The 21,543-nt window shown below is 39.5% G+C and overlaps 3 long non-coding RNA genes across 10 annotated transcripts; 1 reads left to right on the top strand and 2 right to left on the bottom strand.

The window, feature by feature from the left end:
* Window positions 1-4,258: 4,258 nt before the first annotated feature.
* On the bottom strand, window positions 4,259-14,329 carry LOC128631125 (uncharacterized). Of its 5 annotated transcripts, none has more exons than XR_008395294.1 (11): window positions 14,200-14,329; window positions 13,619-13,734; window positions 11,160-11,232; window positions 10,954-11,030; window positions 10,642-10,829; window positions 9,549-9,671; window positions 8,858-9,201; window positions 6,568-6,692; window positions 6,271-6,436; window positions 5,415-5,543; window positions 4,259-5,047 (listed from the first exon to the last, which is right to left on the bottom strand). It is a non-coding gene; the product is annotated as an uncharacterized LOC128631125 (long non-coding RNA). The 5 variants fall into 5 exon arrangements; XR_008395297.1 differs by having other exon boundaries at window positions 4,259-5,044; XR_008395298.1 differs by having other exon boundaries at window positions 14,233-14,329.
* An 881-nt stretch (window positions 14,330-15,210) lies between these two features.
* LOC124627517 (uncharacterized) lies at window positions 15,211-16,768 on the bottom strand. 2 transcript variants are annotated; one of them, XR_006981976.2, is made up of 3 exons: window positions 16,636-16,768; window positions 16,401-16,524; window positions 15,211-15,768 (listed from the first exon to the last, which is right to left on the bottom strand). It is a non-coding gene; the product is annotated as an uncharacterized LOC124627517 (long non-coding RNA). The 2 variants fall into 2 exon arrangements; XR_008395299.1 differs by having other exon boundaries at window positions 16,615-16,760.
* LOC128631124 (uncharacterized) lies at window positions 16,352-21,325 on the top strand. 3 transcript variants are annotated; one of them, XR_008395292.1, is made up of 3 exons: window positions 16,352-16,473; window positions 18,795-18,940; window positions 20,921-21,325. It is a non-coding gene; the product is annotated as an uncharacterized LOC128631124 (long non-coding RNA). The 3 variants fall into 3 exon arrangements; XR_008395291.1 differs by lacking the exon at window positions 16,352-16,473 and adding an exon at window positions 16,898-17,275; XR_008395293.1 differs by lacking the exon at window positions 16,352-16,473 and adding an exon at window positions 17,282-18,123.
* The last annotated feature ends 218 nt before the right edge of the window (window positions 21,326-21,543 follow it).

Below are 21,543 nucleotides of genomic sequence, written 5' to 3'. Positions count from 1 at the left end.
CATATTCTTTATTTCTTCTTTTTAAATTCCAAAAGATATTATTATTAATAATAATAATAATAAAAACACAGCCAATTTTAATATAGCTCCTTTTCCCAGCCGTGATGGACTAAATTTGTATTTCCCAGGCACTGAATCATCTTCACTATAATGTTAAAATACTCCAAGTGAGTGACAGGAGCACTGTGTCCACACGTTTCTAGATGATGTCATGCACTAATTAGCATATTCATTACATCATTACATCGTATTTTCATTCTGCCTAAAGTCAGCCCTTTACAGCCAAATTCCCAATAAAGCTGTTTTCATTTACGTATTTTTCTGTTTCTGTTGTCAGACAACAGGACGAGTATGAAATAGTGACTGAACCACGGCCCAATAAGAGACTACATGTTCACCAGCAGTCACTTTCAAACCTTTTCCAAGCTGCTGATCTACACTGTTAAAATCCTGATTTTATAACCGTGATGTCATCTGACTAAACCACCACACACATAAGTTAAAGACAACGAGTGCACTGTGATTTCGTGCTATATTTCCATGTAAAATAATCTCTCAGAGAGAAAGTTAGAAGTGAATGAATGTGCTGCTCCTCTCTGCCCCTCACTGAACAGAGTAGCCGCAGAGAGAGGCGTGTCTCCGGGGGGAAAGCAGGACCTCACACTCACCGGGCAGTACTGGCCATTCTCTTCTACAGAAAGTAGCTAAGGTTTGGCTAAAAAGTCGCTAGATATGACGCTAGGAGCTTTTTTGAAAACGTCTGCAGCGGGGAGTCCTATTTTGAGTGAAAGGATTGTATTCATGTTCTGTAGAAAATAAACCCTTTAAAGTTATTTAGTGATTTCGTATTTATTGACTTTTTATCATCCAAGCAATTTTAAGCCTTTATCTCTGTAATGTTCTTCCCTATTTGTGGATATTCTCGAGTGAAATAGACGAGGCCACCTAGGGAACACATGAAGTTATGTAGGAGCAGTGATGAGAATGAAATGACTAATAAGATTAGAAAGACATTAATAATGTTAATATTAGCAGTAAATTTGTGTACTTTATTACGATAACTATACTGCTATGTACATGATATAATGTTAATGTGTTAATATGTTTTAAATGTGTTTGTGTGCTGTCCTTATACCGTGTCTAGGTCAGTCTCCCCGGCGCGCGTGCACAGACATGTATAGTCAAATCGGAGCAGCGAGCCATAAGATCTGTTATGACGTCACGTTCAGAGTTCTATAAGTTTCCTGATGGTATGCTTGACGGTTGTTCCCTTTATGACGCCGCGAATGTCGAGGTTTTTAAACTTTGTGGTATCTGAGCAGGCCTCTGTATTCATTTGAACGGAGTAGTATCTAATCATTGGTCTATCTAACCTTTTCATGTGGTTAGTTTCTTTGTTTGTTCATCTGTGTTTAAGAATGGACATTGAAATAATATATCCAGATATGTGTACAGCTGCTGTGTGACAATGTAAACTTAAAAAACCCCAACATTTCCATGTCTAGAGAAGAGGGTGCGTTCTTTAAAAATTAAATCATAATGATGATGCTGTTAAACAGTTCAGAAGCTCCGTGTATTGTCCTTGATATGTGAAAACTAGACAATGCACAGTAATAACGCTGATGAGCTGCGTCAGTGTAAAATAGCCCAAATCTACCTTCTGTTTCAGGCGGCGTTGTGCTGGATGGAGCTTGACTGCCCTCGTGTGTCCAAACTCGGGAACGGCAGTTTCCCAGAAGGGGTACTCTGTTCCAAGTTTGTGGTAGTTGGCCAAGAAATATTACATGGAGACGTGAGGCTGCAGTGGAAGCCCTGAAGGTTCTGGTACATGTGAGCATTGAAGGAGAAGTGCCTTTTGAGCTTCATCGCTACATCACTGGGCAGAAAGGAAGTGGCATTCGCAAAATGATGGATGAATTTGAGGTCAATATTCAAGTGCCTGCTCCTGAGCTCCAGTCCGACATAATTTCCGTTACAGGCCTTGCCACTCACCTGGACCTAAAGAAGGGCTTCTTGAGCGCATCAAAGGGCTGCAGGCTGAACTGGAGGATCGGGCTCTCAGGAGCTTCAAGTTGACCATCACTGTGGATCCCAAATATCATCTCAAGATCATTGCTCGCAAGGGTGCCATAATCACCCAGATCCATACTGACCATGATGTCAACATCCAGTTCCCTGAGAAAAATGACGAGAACCATGACCAGCTCAGCATCACCGGCTATGAGCAGAATGCTATAGCAGCACGTGATGCTATCCAAGGCATTGTTGATGAACTGGAGGAAATTATATCTGAGGACATTACCTTGGACAGCAGAGTTCATGCTCGCATTATTGGTGCTCGTACCAAGGGTATCCGCAAAATCATGGATGAATTTAAAGTTGATCTTCGGTTTCCTCAGAGCGGAGCTGCAGATCCCAATTTGGTTACTGTAACTGGCCGTCCAGAGATGGTTGATGAAGCCATAGATCATCTCCTGAACTTGGAAGAGGAATGTATGGCTGATGTGGTGGAAGATGAGGCCAAGATGGCCTACATGAAGCCATCTGGCACTGCAGCAGCCAAACCTGAGGAACCCCGTGGGCCCTCCAATGGATTTGTGGTGAGGGAGGCACCCTGGGCTACCAGCAGTGAGAAGGCCTCTGATATGAATAGCTCCGAGGACTTCCCCAGCTTCGGTACTTCTGTGGCTGCTGCCAAAGCTTCTCCATGGGGACCAAAGTGTTTTAGAAGTGACCTGTGGTTGGTGGATGTCTCTGTGAGCAGCATGCGTCAGTGTGTGTTCATTCACACTCTCCAGGCCTGAACGCTCTGCGGTCAACCACACTTTCTCGCTCCTAGCACAGAACTAAGAGTTAAGAGAAGTAAAGGCTGAAGGCTGACGGAGGACGACTGAAAGACATAACCTGAGATACTTTTTATCCAACATACTCTCTCTCCCCTTTTTTTAACCTGTTCATGATAATTATTGTATACTTTACCTATCTTTGTAATGTTCTTCCCTATTTGTGGATAGATGAGGCCACGTAGGGAACACATGAAGCAGTGGTGAGAATGAAATTTCTACTAACATTAGAAATACATTAATATTTTCATATTACAAATCAATTTGTGTACTTTAACATTATATAATATACATAGCAGTATATTTATCAATTCAATTTTTATTTATTTGTATAGCGCTTTTACAATAGACATTGTCTCAAAGCAGCTTTACAGAAATATCAAACTATTTATCATCATCATCATCATCATGTGTGAATATGCTTTAAATGTGTTGGTGTGCTGTCTGTATACCGTGTCTCTTTCCGTCTGTCTGGCCAGCGCGCGCACATATATAGTGAAATCGGAGCAGCGTTCAGAGTTCTAGACCTATCCTGGTGGTATGCGTGACCATTTTCCCCGTTTATGACGCCGCGAATGTCGAGTTTTTAAACGCTGTGGTGTCTGAGCAGGCCTCTGTATTCATTTGAACGGAGTTGTATTAAATCATTGCTGTATCTAACCTTTGCATTTTGTTAGTTTATGTAGCGTTTTTTAATAATGGACATTGTCACAAAGCAGCTGTACAGATATCTGGATATATTATTTCAATGTAAACTTACAAACAACATTTCCATGTCAAGAATCGAGGGTATGTTCTTTAAAAATGTAATAATAATAATAATAATAATAATAATAATGCTGTTAAACAGTTCAGAAGCGCCGTGTATTGTTTTTGATATGTCAAATCTAGACAACGCAGGCCAAGAGAGTGACCATCATGCCCAAGGATATTCAGCTGGCCCGGCGTATTCGCGGAGAGCGCTCGTAAACGACAACTCCATCTAATATACACAAAGGCTCTTTTAAGAGCCACTTCATCGTCTCAGAAAACAGCAAATTTTCTTTCTTGGGCAGTTTGAAAATTTAGAACGTGGTACAGAGAGAAGGGGACATTATATTATTATATATATATATATATATATATATATATATATATATATATATATATAGTGTTAGATTTCCAAGTATCTCATGGAATCTCATATTTATGTCCTCAGAGGTCTGGATGGTTCATAATGTACCAGTACATCAGAAATATATATTGGACCCAAACCATTCAGTGCTTTATAAAACAGTAAAACTGGGATATGGAATTCCAGAAAAACTCAACATGCACATAGTATTTTGTAATTGGCTGTATATACACACACCTCATAATGTGGTGTAAATACACTACACAAATATTTATACACAAAGTTACACACATTACGATGCTATTTTTTCTAATCAGATATGTGTAATCCTTTTTGTATCTAATTTCTTGAAAAGTACACAAGTACTCATTTTCCAACATTATGTGGCAAGATACAATTAAAGCATATAACATACCGCATGCTTAAAAAAATCCGTAATTAAACAATGCTTCAATAATGTGGATGTTAGATTCTGGTCTATGGAATTCCCATGACGAATCTTATGAATGATAGACAACAATTATATAGTTTAACAAACTCCGTGAATATTTTTAATAAACATGCATGAATTTTAGTAAATGCAGACAAAGTGAATAGCTGAAAAATGACATTCAATATTGTAACACACAAAACAGCCAGATATAGTACCTATGTATTGCTAATCAAAGAAAACAATTTATTACATTTACATTACATTCACTTAGCAGACGCTTTTATCCAAAGCGACTTACAAATAAGAAAGATACAAGCAAAGCGATATATCAAGCAGAGAACAATACAAGAGCAGCTACCATACAAGATCTATTCATTGAATTCTAGAAGAAGCAAAGTGCAGACTAGAGGTGTAAGTGCATTTTTTTTTTTAAATAATTTTTTTTTTATTATGAGTTGGTTAGGTGTTCATAGAAGAGGTGGGTCTTTAATTAGTCAGACATCAAACCCAATGGAATTCCCCGTATATTCAAGCTCATTAGAATTGTACTGTTTGGAGGCTGTCACGCAAGGGAGAGGAATGAGATTACAAAATTGAATCTGAACTGGACTCAGGCCCAATTCTTGCAGGACGCACTGGAGATCCCACGTAGCTCTGCTGTGAACAGACAGTGGATATATCTGAATATATGGCATTTCATTTCATTGTTATATACATGTACTATATGATGCAGTCTGAACCAACAATTTCGGAAACAGTAAAACTACAGACATTAGCTACACATTCCTGATCGCAAGAAAGTGAACCACAATTCACTCATAATTTGAAACCTCCAAATCAATCATCAGTATTCACAAAAGGTTTGGAGCATGTATGCACTTTCAGTTATATGCATAGTGGAAAGGTTTTTGCTTTTCAAATGGATATAAAAACTAATGAGTCAGTCAACAGTGTTACACAATGGCACATTTGTATGAATGAGAAAAGAAAAAGAATCACAGAAGTTGTAGATTTAAATTCTAACCTTCATCATAAACACTCATAATATGTTTCTTGCCACTTTTCCTGCCTGGGGCATTTTTTAGGTAGCTGCCGATGGCCTCTCTGCAACCGGCAACAGTATATTCACGTCCATGTGCTTGTTCGGCAATATCTGTAACATAAATATCAACAAAACATTCAGCCTTGGAATGCAATAACAGAGAAAATGTCCAATTTCTGAAGGCAAGACTTTCTTTTCAAGAGTTTGCAAAGGAGGCATATACTGTCATGTACCGTCATTTCCAGACTATAAGCCGCTACTTTTTTCACACGCTTTGAACACTGCGGCTTAAACAATGATGCGGCTAATTTATGGATTTTTACGGGTTAACGAGCTTCATGCCGCCAAAACATTTAGCCTCGTCACATCGGACCAATGAAATTACAGAACAGGTCACAGTGGACCAATGAAATTGTTCGAATTAAATCAAACACACTCACACTAAATTCTTCAGATCAGTCATTTTACGCTTCATGCACACACCCTCATCATGGAAAACACACGAAGAAATGCATTTGATGCAGCTTTCAAGTTAAAGGCGATCGATCTGGCTGTTGAAGAAGGAAATAGAGCTGCTGCACGTAAGCTTGGCATGCACTGTTCAGGAAAAAAAGCATTTACGGTATGTATTTAATTAAAAGTTAAAAAAATCTATCTGTGTAACATCTTTCTGTGTAAATATCTCGCGTTACAACGTGGACACCTGCGGCTTATAGACAAGTGCGGCCTATATATGTACAATTTTTTTTTCTTTTTAAAGTTAGTGGGTGCGGCTTATATTCAGGTGCGCTCAATAGTCCGAAAATTACGGTATACATTTTTTATCCTTCATACTCACAGTGTACAAGGCGATACACTTCATCCTGATCAGTCAAAGCCAGCTTCCCACCTTTTGACACTTTCAACAAAAACATACATTACAGACTGTTCTCCCCGATTCTTTGGAGAATGGAGCGAACTGTCTCTCCGATGCTGCTCTGCCTCATCGTCTTCAAGTAAGCACGCTACAAGAAATTCAAATAAAAAATCTCTGGAATACATGGTCCAACATAAGATACAATTCCATCATTTAGTCACATAGGAGTCAAATCCAGGTGAACATTAAAAAGTTTGACTTACAAAACAGTTGACTTACAAAACAGAAGTTTTTCGCTATTCTTCAGTTGTTGTTTATTGTTGTTATTGTTCAGTTGCAAACATACAGCTCTGTATCATCAGCATAACAGTGGAAATTCATTCCATGTTTATGAATAATTTGACCTAGAGGTAGCATATACAAAATAAAAAGCAGTGGGCCTCAAACAGAACCTTGTGGAACACCAAATTTAACCTCAGTATTCATGGAGAAGTCTCCATTTACATCTACAAACTGAACTGATAACGATCGGTCTAATAAGACCTGAGGCAGGAGAGGACTGTTCCCTTAATGCCAACATTTTCTAATCTATCAAGGAGAATAGTGTGATCTATAGTATCAAAAGCTGCACTAAGGTCAAGTAACACAAGCAACAAGACAAACCCTGATCAGAGGTCAGTAGAAGGTCATTTACTACTTTAACTAACGCTGTCTCTGTGCTATGATGAGGTCTACGTCCTGACTGATACATTTCATGAATGTTATTCCTATGTAAGTACGAGCATAACTGCTGTGTACAACTTTTTCTAAGATCTTGGAGATGAAGGGGAGATTAGATATTGGTCTATAGCTGGACAGTTGAGAGGGGTCAAGGTCAGGTTTTTTAATCAGGGGTTTAATAACTGCTAATTTAAATGATTTAGGTACATAGCAAGTGCTAAGGGAAGAGTTGATTATATTTAAAAATGGTTCAATTACTCCAGGACAAATCTGTTTAAATAGACATGTAGGTACGGGATCTAGTATGCAAGTTGATGAATTTGCTGAAGAGATTAATGAAGCTAGTTCGGTCTCTCTAAGGGGAGTAAAACATTCTAAACATTAATCCGATATTGCTATATCATCGTCTACAGGGTTAGTTATAATACTGTCTGGTTTTAATTTAATAGCCTGAATTTCACATCTAATATTTTCAACTTTACCAATAAAAAGTTCCATGAAATCTTCACCGCTATGTAATGATTGTGATTGAGTGTTTCTCTCTGTGGTGGTTTCATTCCTAGTAAATTTTGCTACTGTGTTGAATAGAAATCTAGAATTGTTTTTGTTGTCTCCTATTAAGGTGGAGAGACTTTTCTAGCATCGCTAAGAGATTTCCTATATTTCAGTAGGTTCTCCTTCCATGCTGTTTGAAATATCACCAGTTTGGTTTGACGCCATTTATGTTCTAATTGTCGAGTTGTCTGTTTTAAGGTTCGCGTTTGATCGTTATACCAGGGTGCTAGCTTTTTCTCTCTAATTATTTTCCTTTTGAGTGGAGCCACTCTATCTAGCATGTAGCGGAGTGTTGACTGTAAGCTTTCAGTCACCTAATCGAGTTCTATCGGATCAGACGGTGATCCAAATATAATTGATGTCTCTGGGAGGTTATTTATGAAGCTCGGTGCAGTAGCTGATGTGAAAGCACGCTTTATGCGGTAGCAAGGCGAGGTGGAAATATTATGATCCATTCGTATTATGAAAGAGATAAGATAATGGTCTGAGACAACTTTAGACTGCGGAAAAATTATAATATTTTCTATATTTAATCCGTATGTTAGTATGAGGTCAAGAGTGTGACCACCATTATAAGTAGGCCCGATTACGTTCTGATTAATCCCTACTGAATCTAAGATGGACACAACCGCTGTTCTCAGAGGGTCTTCTGGATATCAAAGTGAATATTAAAATCACAGACGATTAATGCTTTATCTACAGACACAACCAGGTTTGAGATAAAGTTTGCAAATTCACTAAGAAATTCAGCATATGGCCCTGGGGGCCTGTAAATAATAATTAGAGGAATTTACTTATTTTTAGTGGCTACATAAGTTATGCTGGTATAAAGAATTTCAAAAGAATTAAATTTATTACTAGGTTTTTGTGTGACGGCTAGATTTTGACTATGGATGAGTCCAACACCTCCTCCTCTACCAGCTGAACGAGGCTGATGTACATAACTGTATCCAGGAGGACTGGCTTCATTTAATGCCATGTACTCGTTTGGTTTAATCAAAATTTCCGTTAAACACATTAAATTACATTCCTGATCAGTAATGATGTCGTTAACAATAAGAGCCTTAGACGCAAGAGATCTAATGCTTAATAGTCCTAGCTTCAGATTAAAGGTGCTGGATGTATGATCTAATTTTAGGTTAATTAGGTTACTAAAACAAACATTCTGAAATTGTCTATGTAATTGTATAGCTCGGGGAACAGACACAGTCTCTATAGAATGTACTACAGGTGTTGGACTATTAACTGAACATTGCTTATGATGAACTTTGTTATTGTAGGAAAATGTGCTTACGGTAGACAGTCACTTGGTCTGTAGCGTCTTGGAGATGTTGTCTGACAGCAGTTCCGATCCCAGAACAGATTCCAGTTATTAACAAACAGCAGATTCTGTTCATTACACCAAGAAACTAACCAGTCATTCAAAGCAAGAAGTCTACTGAGCCTTTCAGCTCCACCTCTGTATGAGGGAAGAGGTCCAGAGACGATGATCTTCGCGGTGGGTGATCTGCCTCGTACCGTCTCGATCAGGCTGGAGAAGTCCCTCTTCAGAACCTCCGCCTGCCACAGCCTGATGTTTGCCCCCACGTGCAGCACGACCGCTCCAATGCGCTAGTCCTTCTTCAGGATTCCTGGTAGCTGCTCAGCGACATCAAGGACAAAACAAAAGAAAAACTGTGTGTGCACCTTACCCCTTGTTGAAGCGACGCGGACGTTTCGCACAATGGAGTTCCCAACGATCACACAGGATCAATCTTATTTTGTTAAGAGTATTAATATTTTGTAGATTCTGCAAGGGGTATGTAAACTTCCGACCGCAACTGTGTACCCACCCAGCTACCAACAAACACGCACACTAATTCAACCGCTTAAAAACAGCAAGGATTTTTTTAAAAAACATTTTTTATGAACAATTAAAAATAGACTACAGTATGAACATTTTAACAAATACCACAAAAACACCACAGTTAAAACACTCTACATACCTTCTTTTTGCAAAAGACTTCTCTTGCACCCACACTCTTGATCTGATGCCAGCTGGAGCCACCTCTTCATGGTCCCCTCGACCTCCATCGCTGCAGCTTTAGGCGTAAAGAGGTTTCTATGAACTTTGGAATAAAGCAATACATATCATACAGTCATTATGAATCATAAGCATTAATTATGCTTATACCATGGTCATTGTGAATACTGGATTCTGATTGGCTGGAAGGTGTGCATTATAACCGTTTATTGCACAGGTAGTTCCAGTCAGTTTGATCACCGTGATCATTTCTAAATCAATGCGCAGCCTACATGCACACACACGCACAGACACTCGAGCATACATTGACATTCATATGAACAGACACCTCTTGCCAGCGCTGTCTGCAACTTTAACAATAAAAATAGCTTTGCTGGTGAAAAGCTACATGATATTTCTCAGCAACGAGGTGGTAAGAGCACTGTTTCTGAAGTAATTCAACTCTCAGTTTTACTACACTACTGTTGCGCAACACTGACTGCTGAGAGGCACACATGATGCAGGTAATTCATACACGCTTAATCTCTCTCTCTCTCTCTCTCTCTCTCTCTCTCTCTGATAGATATCTGTCAATTCATTCGAATAAATGTAATCTTATCATACTACTTTATCTCTGTGTCTGATATATATCGGGCAAAATTCCAGATCTAACGACTTAACTAATAAAAATTAACGATCATTTTAAACTTCTAATCAAAGTTTGTGCTTCTAAACCAATGACAGCTTTAACGTTATTAATTGTGGAAAGACCATGGTATAGGCGGGGTAATCCATGGCTAGGTGTGCATTAAACGATTTGAACGAGTGGTTCATTTCCTCCACATCAGGCATTAAAATCGTTTAATGCACATCTAGCCGTGGATTACCACGGCTTGTGTTTTCCATGTTTTCCATCTCTACTAAAGAGTAGGTCATAACTGTTCCCTCATATCAAAGTGGTGTTGAACATTGTGCTTTGAGTACGAGTGTGTCACCTTGAGAAAACAGAAATGCTCTCAGTCGCTGTGTAATTGTGCAAGTAGTTGTTAACAAAAAAAAAAGAAAAAAATTCTCACCAGATCTTGCTTGTAATCTGGGCTCTGTTGCATCCTTCGCTCCAGACTACGCAGTTGAGGAAGGTCTTGCAGGGCAGTAAATCTTCAACATCCAAAGGCTGCAGCTGGACCTCCTGTAGTTGAAGCAATCTCAGTGGTTTGTTGGTCCAGCACCATCTCTAATTTAGTCAACACCTCCCTCAGCATGGCTATGATAAAGAAAATAAAATATATTTTGTTATACAACTATACAACTCCATCCTCAGTCTTATTGGTAACCTACACAATTCCAGTAAGATGGCTGAGTGGAAATCACGGTTAATTAATACCTACCAAAGAAAGTTAATCAGAAAGCAGAAGAATACGCTCACACGGCATATCGTCCATCGGCTGCCAGTTCTGCAGCATCTCTGTAAGAGTGTAAAATATTGACTATATTGCCAAATTCTACAATGTTTCATGAAAAATACAACTTTGAATATGCTCTCAAAGCATCAAGGAATAGCGATGTGCTGAACAAATATCTGCATGTTTTACACCTTGGTGGTCTTTACCCAGACACTTCCACGTCTGACTGGAGGTCTGACCAGGTCCTGCCCTCTTTATCGCTGTCTGTAAAATACAGTTGCATTTAAACTTTATTCAATCCCTTCAGGATCACTCAATGAGACAAAAAATTAGTATATTGCTAGACTATGGCTAAGAATTGCACATAAGAAATACAGTGTTGAGCCGAACAACAGGTCTGTTATACTGCCAAGTGGACAATATAATCTAATAACGGGACACAGCATGCTGCAAACTGTGTGGGTTTTCTGACACAATATATTAAAAAAGTTAAATAAAAAGTAGTAAAACAGGAACGGAAGGAATAAACTAGGAGTTTATCTTATTTGTAGAGCAATTAAAAAAGCTTTATAAAAAAAAAAAGTGTCAAGCTGCCTCTTAACTTAACCTAAATTAGCTAGCCGGCTAGCTAGCTGCTAGGATACCGTCTGATGTTCTTGTCACAATCACACATACCGTTGAAAAGATTTTTAAAAAACATTTTCTCCCTGACATTTTAAATATCAAACAATATTGTAGACTGAAATTACTCAATTAAATTACTTACCTTCTTCAGCTGAAATGATTCCTCTTGAAAACGAAGAATGACTGCAGCCTCGAGTATCCTAACTGATTTAACCGTCAAAAGTTTTTTCCAGGCGGCTGAGCTCCTTAATTTTAGCTGTGGCCCGTCTGTGACTTAACGAACTCGAAAAAGCAGATACACACCGCTACACTGAGTATGGACCTGCCGCAAGTACACCTGCTTTCAGCCGAGATTGGCCCACATAGCAAAAACCGTCTGTCAACGAGAAGTGGTGTGAACGGTCAGCAGGGCTCTGGGCAATTACCTTTTCACCGATACCGGCATTGAGCCGACAGTCGCGCATTTCTACCAGAATCGGCCTAATGTGCTTGCTATCCAGGAACTCTTCATCGCCCCTAACGGCAGAATGCTCCGGAAAAGTCTAAGCTTTTTACCAAATAAATGTAAAGTAAGAATTTCATCAATGGTAACTCTTCAACACCCGGGAAAAAATCAGCGATGATCGGCCTGGAGCTGGCCAGAGTCTGTGCGACATGACGCTCCCTCCCCGGGCTATGTCTGAGTGCTTTCCCCGCTGCACGGAGCGCCGTCCATATAATTTTGGACACTTACAAATATTCGCTTAAAAATTCTCTTCGAAACTATTATGATATATTATATATGTGGCAATGTAGCTCAGTTAAATAGTGCGTGGTGTTAAGAATGCCAAGGTCGCTGGTTAGAATCTCAGGGCTGATTACATTTTTGCATCTTCTAGAACTCAATTAAAAATCTTCTATTGTAGCACTACTTGCAGTGTTCTCTGCTTGATATACTGCTTTGCTTGTATTTTGTATTTTCTCATTTGTAAGTCTGGTGAAGGATGCGGGAATGAGCACAGACCCGGCCAAATAAAAAATAAAGGAAAAAATATATAATAATAAAAAATGTAAAAATAAAATCATGGATTCCATGCTGCAGCAACTAATGGAGGCCAGCCTCCAGCAGCTGACGATAACGCCTGCAGCAGCCGGTAAGCGAGCAGAAACTTACAGGTACCATGTGAACCTGTTGAAGAGGTGAAAAACGCTCCTCACACTACTGCCACCCAGGTGCTGAACAGACAGTCATTTCAGCACCACTGTTGTCGACTGCAGCAGAGCATGAGGTGGGGAAATAGAGCAGTAAAGGGCCTTGAGTTCCTAAACATGAAACTGCTGTGACCTCGTTTATTTTTGATTGTTGATATTTGTTTATCAATTCCAAATACTAATCAAGTCATCTGCTGGTTACAACAACTATATAGTCTATAGAATTCCTACAAACATTCAACCACTGGTTCTTGAGATATTGCATTAATGAGAACCTTAGATGGATGGACAGACTTAGTGGTGGAGACATAAAAAAATATATATATAAAAGGTCTGCATAAATACTAAACTCAGACACACTTATCTAACGTTATGGTGTGTAGTAATGACCAACTAAAGCTATCTACTTAGTAAATCTGAGAAAGTTATGTTTAAAAAAACTTTACTGTCCCATAGTTCTTCATTTTAAACACTTTTCTTGTTGATGCTGACAAACGAGTAACCATTTCCTTCAGACTACTCACCTTTCACGACTTCTTTTTGCCTGCCTTCTTCATTTGTAAACGCGTTAAAAAATGTGCATGTTCATGATATATCTATGCAACTCTACAAGTATCGGCACCCTATCTGCCTCGCTTTCTTTTTTAAAACTAGTTAGTAATATTCATTGCCATATCATAAGTAATTGGAAAAAATTAGTCTATGGTGTCATCTGGTGACAAATTGAGCATGCTTTAGCTACTTTCCCTAAAAAGAGTTGTGAAAGCTGGTTGACATGCTGTAGCGCAGTAAGGGAGTGATGGCTGCATGGACAGGAGTTGTGAAGAGTACTCACCCTACACTCGGGACAGCTGACTGAGGGGACAGAGTTGGAGTCCTGAGGACACTCCAGAGAGCAGAGACACTCCACACAGAAGAGCACATGGGGCAGCCTCCCCACAACCTCACCCTCTGTAAACAGCAACAAAACCACCAAAAAACATCAAGTTCACTTATTTATGAAGCTAAACATCACATGGAGGAAATTTCCCCCACTGCTCTTAACATTTCACATGGCTAACATTTGCTGTGTGGAATTTGGTTGTTTATCATTTTTAAGAAACCACGCTGCAAAAAAAAAAAAAAAAAAAAAGAAAATTAAGCTTTAATGCAAAACGTTAGCTAGCTAGCCAACTAAACTCAAGCTAACTTGAAGGCCATGTTTATCAATTAAGTCTCATTGTTTAGCTTTAAAACGCTCACTTTGAGGATGTAGTCTGCTAATTGTCAAAGGTTCACTAGCTAATTAGGTTAATTAGGTGTGTTCTGAAACCACATTGCATTCAGCGCATTCAGCAGTGTGTAACCAAGATGCGTCCGGAAAATACTTGTATAAGTAAATACAGAGAATTTGTTTAAAACATTTTTTTTTTTTACCAGACAACGTGTACGGTAAGCCACAATTATTACATGCCACTGTAGCGTCCATTATGATGCTTTTTCACCGCGCACTTCACTTCCTTCAGTGACGGAAAGCACTGGCTCTTTTAAGTGAACCGAATCCTTTGGCTCAGCTCTTCAATAAGAGTCGATTCCTTCGGCTTCCGTACGGATCACTGCCATTTTTCTGAATCAGATTCAGAATCAGTTTTATTGGCCAAGTATGCCCGCACACTCAAGCAGGGATATGTATCATGCTATATAATTTAGCTAACAAACTGTCACCAAAGTAGCCGTGATGTGAAAACATGTAAACAGATGGGGGGGGATGTAAAATAAATGAATAGATTTAAAGTGCATTACATTTATTCACTTAGCGGACGCTTTTATCCAAAGCGACTAACAAATGAGAAAAATACAAGCAAAGCGATATATATCTAGCAGAGAACAATACAAGTAGTACCAGTAGTAACAAGTAAGAACTGTTCAACTGAGTTAGATATTTTATTTATTTCATTCCTACAAAAACTAAATTCTAACACTGAAAATAGTTTTGTTTTTTTTTTAAAGGAGGGAGATATTTGAAAGATTAGGCTTTTTAAAAACATCAGCAAATTTACATATAATTAGCTGCTTTCATTCAATTCTATTTATTTTGTAATTACTAAAAAAAGATATCACAATACCAGGTGGATGGTGGCTTAACGGTTAGCACGTTCGCCTCACTCCAGGGTCGGGGGCTCGATTCCCACTGCGGCCCTGTGTGTGCGGAGTTTTCATGTTCTCCCCGTGCTGTGGGGGTTTCCTCCGGGTACTCTGGTTTCCTCCCCCAGTCCAAAGACATGCATGGCAGGCTGATTGGCATGTCTAAAAGTGTCCGTAGTGTATGAATGGATATACTTGTGCCCGATGCTCCCTGGGATAGGCGCCAGGTTCCCCGTGACCCTGAAGGATAAGTGGTATTGAAGATGGATGGATGGATGGATGGATATCACCTTACCTACAACATCATAGAAAAGTGTATTGTGACCTAATTTATCGCAATATCTATAACCAATTTATGGTTGTTGTTGTTTTGTTGTGTTTACATAGTTAATATTAACTTGCCTAGATAAACACAACAAAACAACAACAATAAATTGGAGTTGTTCCTTGTAATATATGACTTATATGTAAATAATGAAATTGCTAAATGCAAAAAATATGTATAATAAATAATTGTAATCGTTTATACAATAACTGATATGTATATCACAGGTTACAGTGACATTGTATTGAAGATTAAGAATACTCTTTAAGGGCCATGAATGAAGGCCTCTGGAAAGAAACTGTTCTTGTGCCTGGTGTATTGGAAGTTCAAATAAAGTGTGTCCAAGCTGTGTCCAGAAAATATTATGGTCTGGGATGTATTGCCTTCATTGCTTAACTAGTCTCATGTTCAGTGAGAACACATTAAAAAGACCAAATCAGCAGCTGATTTTATCATATGCATGTGAGGAAACCATGTCCTGCGCTGTGGTTATCTTCTTTAAACATCATTGTAGCCAAGCCTTCATATTCCTACACCTGAGTTTACAAAAAAAACAAAACAAAACATTATATCATGGTAACTATAACACCAGTCGCATACAAACTAGTAAATTATGTGCCCTTTGTGCTTGTGCTGCTGGATCTTCGATACGAAGGTAAGAAGGTACTGACTTCATATACTGGATAGATAGTGTGGAAACTGAACTGTCACACAGCTGTACAGATTCTACAGAAATACTTTTCATTAGACCTCACTAGTCTTAAGGAATGAATCTCACAAGTTTCTTCTAGTGCACTAAGTAGTACTCTACATACAAAGCCAAGCTTTTCTATAGACTCTAAAGAGATGTGACTTGATAATGAGCTGATGATTATGATAAAGTCCAAGATAATGATGTGTGCTTTGTATTTAAAAAATGACACAGGGAAATTACAGTGTCCATGTCTTATTATTATTATTATTATTATTATATATATAATAATAATAATAATAATAATAATAATAATAATAATAATAATAATAATAATAATTGCAAGCATAGTGAAATGCAATGGTATTATTCTACCCAACCATTTGTCACTATATTTTTACTTTACTATATCCTGGCCGGAGTTTACTTTTGATTAAAGGAGTGCTGTGCAGCAGTGAGAACAGTGTCGAGAAGCACCTGGAGATGGGGAAGAAGCTCCTGGCTGCCGGACACCTGGCCGACGCACTTTCCCATTTCCACGCAGCTGTTGGTGAGTCGGTGAGCTTTTCTCAGAAAGTCACCAGCAATCATTTCTTTATTTCTGCAAAAAAAAAAAATTCTGTCTGAATCTTAACCGACCACTTTCTGACATCCGTGTGTAGACGGTGACCCGAAAAAATACTTGGCCTACTACAGAAGAGCCACCGTCTACCTGGCCACGGACAAGTCTAAATCCGCTTTACCGGATCTAAGCAAAGTCATCGAGTGTCATGATTTCCCCTTGAAGCAGCGTGCTCTAAGCGCGAATGCGCGAGCACCTGCTTTTCCGTTGTTGACAGTAGTGACATCTGGACACGTGTGTTTTGTTTGTTTCTGTCATGTCTCCTCCCTGTTCTGTCATTGGCTGGGATTTCACGTGTGTCTGTATTGCCCTCAGCAAGTTTAGAGGCTGATCAGTTTAGACGCTGATCATGTCCACATATATACCGCGCGCCTCCCAGCACACAACGCGGAAGATTATCCTAGAGTTAGATTGGTTCGTATGGTAGTCATAGTCACGGTCCATGTTTAGAGTTCGTTCACGCTGGATTATCCGCTCCCAGTTCCTCGTCATAGTTGATGTTTCTCGTTTAGTTTATCGACCCTGTTTTCCGTGACACGACCTTGATTCATGTTTAACCCTGTGTATGCCTGTTTGCCGATCGCCTGACCTTCGCCTGTTTTGGATTATGTTTTGGATTTGTCTGCCTGTCTCTCTTTTAAAATAAACAACTGTTCATACTGCAATTGCATCCGTCCTATCTCCGCTCCGTCACGATACGTGACATCGAGTTAAACCTGATTTCACATCGGTGAGTTTTACTCCATGATAAGACATGAAAAGAAGATTGACATGCATCATGTTGAAAAGAGTTGGTGGTAACAGGTGATTTGTCACAGGCAAGACTTCAGAGAGGGAGCCTACTGTAACTCTTTGACTTGTCATTAAAGGAAAATTAAGTCATTAAAGGAAAAATCCACCATGAACAACTTGCATATTGATCTTTATAATTAACAGGTGGCATCCAGGATTCATTTTGTAGTGAAAATTTTGAGTTTACTTTTTAGTTTAGACTTCTTTCATTGACCTGTTGGTCATTTTTCACTTTGGTTTCTTGTATTACCCACATTCAAGTTCGACAACATACTAATATTGGTGCCAGTAAAATTTAGCTCCCGATTGACCTATCTGTACACTCTGTTCACATTAATTACATCATTAACAAACTTCAGTTTTCATGCTAATACCACCGTCAAGGCCATTGCATGCATCATCTCACAGATCACAATAAAACATGATGAAAACTGATTATACTGTAGCTGTGTTGTTTGTGCAATAGTGAAAATGATGCCAAGTTGTATTTCCATTTTCCTTTTACTTTGAAATTGCCCTTAAACTTAGTTATCTGACTAGACATGCTTTCAAAGAAAACAGAAACAACACCTGAGTCTATTGAAAGCCAAGCTCAACTGATTAAACAGGTGGAATCAGATGTGGTCTTGCTTGATTGGAATGAAAACCTACACCCACACCGGCCCTTTGCTTGGAGACTGGACATCCCTGGTATAGTCAGTTTAACAACCTCCAGATGTGCTCGATCTAAGATGTTGAGTGATCTTAAACAAATGCTTGTCTATATACAGCATAACTCATTTAAAGGTAAGAGGTGCTATTTTGTTGATGCTCAGCAAGTGACATCAAATCAACATAGCCCTTATGTTGTGGTTGTGGAGAGTATCCCAAGTAGGAATTCCGAGTTCGTTCCTTTTCCTAGTCGGAGGTCGGAAATGACTAGTTATGACCTTTAGTCAAAAGTAGAATTAGAGTTTGTTTTGCTGAAAAGTGTCACATTTCACACGTCCTATAGATTATAGTTGTTTTACTGCTGATCAAACTCAAAATTTACATTACTAACAGTTACAAATAGAGCCTCAAACATGTGCAACTGTAGTTGTTTATGTTTTACAACCAACATTGCATTTGTGTATATGCACTTGACGGTCCATTTTAGTTTGCTATTTGCTATCTGTAGATTTCCCCCTGAGCTCCCTACCCATAGAGAGTCTAGTTTCTAATCACCCCTAATCAAGCACAGCTTCATACGAGTCTTTATTAGCTGAATTAACTGCCGTAGATGGCCTAGACTAAATTAGAGCTGGGACTGATCCCCTGAATCAGAGTTCATCACATCTATGCAGCCATTAAGGACTTTGAAAGTGCTAAGGAGTACAGCGAGAATGACCGTCACCTACCCTTTGGCTTCTTAGGTTGATATTGAAGTGTGTCATGTTTTAATGTGTTCTAAACGGCTGGGCTTGTGTGACCACTAGGATAGCCCAGAAGAAGCTCATTAAAGCCTACAGGAAGTTGTCACAGCAGTGACACCCAGACAACTTCCAGGATCCTGAAGAGAAGAACAAGGCTGAGAAGAAGTTCATAGACATCGCACAGGCCAAGGAAGTGCTCACTGAGCCAGGTAAACCCTCAATCAGTTTTGTCTGCTAATATAAAAATACCAAGCTAAGCCGTTTTTTGATGTTGGTTTTTGTGTCCCATGCTTGAATAGTTTTACATAGATGAGGAATACAGTATATAAGTAAGTACAGCTGCAGATAAAGAAGGATGAATCAGATTGGAATTCAGATCAAATTAACAGAAATTATGGTTGTGACTTGGTGATTAGTGGGGATGTTGAACACAGTCTGTGATATGTTTTTGATTTTTTTGCTAATACAGATCTGCCAAAATAACTAACAGTCAAAGAGAAATAAACATGCATTTTGTTGGAAAGGACGGATCGGATCCATGCTTGCAGCATAAACGGTTAATTGTATTGGTTGAACTGATATTTAACTGTAATCTGCAGAAATATTATGATATCATATATAGGGAAATTACCCAGCGGTGGGTGGAGACAGACACACGGGAGGCCGTCGTAACGTTAACAAGTGAGATTTATTTTTATTTATAACGTTCTGGAGGGGGGTGTGTGTGCTCGCGTGTGGGCGTGACAGCGTGTGGTGAGAGGTCAGTGTATTGTGGGGTTGCCAGAGTCGCTCCGGGGCTTTCCGGAGAAACAGGGGCTCTTCTCAGACGTCAGGCAATGCCGCGTTTGTAGCTAGGGAGGGGAGAATTCGCTCGGGTCCGGGTCGTCTGAAAGAAAACATACAAAACCAACAATACTGATAGCTGGCAGTAAGCCAGACACACGTCATGTGAGAGGACTCTCTCCTTTCGAGCGGAAGAGCGGCCTTCCACTTTTCCTTCGTCTGCTGGATGGTGGAATTTTCACGTGCGGCGCGCCATTCATCGCCCGAGGGTGTGTCTGCGGCTCCGCCCACCTCCACGTGCTTTCCGACTGTCCAAAACATTGAAGCGGGGCTGTCTCTTCAGCGCCAGCGCGGCAGTCGCGGGAGGAGCGATTTTAGTTCCTTGTGCGCCGGCTGTCGGTCTGTCGCGACACATACAGTATAAGTTTACTTTATACAGTTATTACAAAATTAACATAAGTGTATGTCAGGCCTGCATGTATTGTTAGTATTTTTAGAACAATTATGAACTCTAATGCACGATGGCTGACTGGTGATCACGTTTGCCTCACACCTCCAGGGTTAGGGGTTCGATTGTCGCCTCTGCTCTGTATGTACAGAGTTTGCATGTTCTCCTCGTGCTTTGGGGGTTTCCTCTGGGTACTCCGGTTTCACCCCCAGTCTAGAGAAATGTGTTGTAACCTGACTGGCATCTCTAAATTGTCTGTAGTGTGTGAATGGGTGTGTGATGGCATCCCAGCCTTATGCCCGGAGTCCCCTGGCATAGACTCTAGGCTCCCCGCGACCCTGTGTAGGATAAGGGGTACAGACAATGGACGGCTGGCTGATTCTGACCTTAATAAAATATATTGACTGTTGATTAACACATTCTTGTTTGTATGTCTGTAAAATGAATTTTCCTTTCATTTTAGTAATTAAAAAGTATAGCCTACAATACTGAAAAGAAAATTGAATGGTGGGTCACTGCAAATCCTATTCTTTTATTATTATTCTGACATTGCAGAATTTCTAGAGGTCCAGACAGACTTTAATTTTTTTGGGCAGCATGTAGACTAAATGTCAAGGTGCATCGATCAACAGTATATTAGATTGGATGTAATGGTATTGTTTTTCCCTAGATGGAACGGTTAAAAAAATAAATCGATCACTGGTTCGGTGTGACGGTTATAAATAATTAACCTCTTGCAGAAGTGAATGTGTCGTTCATGTACCACATTCTTTGCGAATTGGCTAATTTTATTCCTGTTTGGCTTGAGCACTTTGAAATAGCAGAAAAGCAGTTTTCAGGTGTCTCCTATATCACTGTAAAAGGGGGAAAACTGTAGCGGTTTGGACCTCTGGTAATATAAAACACGAGTCTCGAAAGATGCTGGTATATCTGACACCTTTTCTCTGTTCTTGTGCAGAAACGAGGAGTTCATTTGACAAGGGTGAAGACCCCCTGGACCCTGAGAGCAAGCACGGAGAAGGCCATCACCACTTCCATGGGGCCTGGGAGAGTTTCCAGGGCTTTAACCCTTTTGGCTCTGGACTGTTCAACTTTAAATTCAACTTTAACTGAGATCATCCAGGACGACATCAGTCTGATCTGAATATATACCATCAGGCATCCAGCGAGAAGTGTAACCTGCTGAACCTATTTGACACTAACTGCCATAGATGTGGCTACAGAAGCCACTGTGGCATGAAGATTCATCGCATGCTGTTGAATATTCTCAGACTTGCCAAGCTGAGCTAAGTGGTATTATATAAAGTAATTATTTCAGGGACCATCAGAGTGTGGGGGTTCATTCCCAAGCAACCAACTATCCTAAAACTATGTGTGTGTGTGTGTGTGTGTGTGTATAGGAGACTGCACTATTTTTCTATCAATTAAATAATGCTGCATTGTAAATACACAATTAAAGATATTACGTATTTAATTAAAAAGAAAGTGACATTATTCTCAGATTTCGCTGTTGTAATGCAAATCACTATTGGAGGATTCCTTTAGTTGAACTTTTCATTTTGTATAGCACTTACAGACATC

The sequence above is a fragment of the Ictalurus punctatus genome, unplaced genomic scaffold, assembly GCF_001660625.3.
Source record: "Ictalurus punctatus breed USDA103 unplaced genomic scaffold, Coco_2.0 tig00004250, whole genome shotgun sequence".
In the NCBI taxonomy this organism is placed as follows: Eukaryota; Metazoa; Chordata; class Actinopteri; order Siluriformes; family Ictaluridae; genus Ictalurus; species Ictalurus punctatus.
The sequence above is the reverse complement of the archived record's forward strand: the minus strand, read 5'-3'. Positions and strand labels throughout refer to the sequence as shown.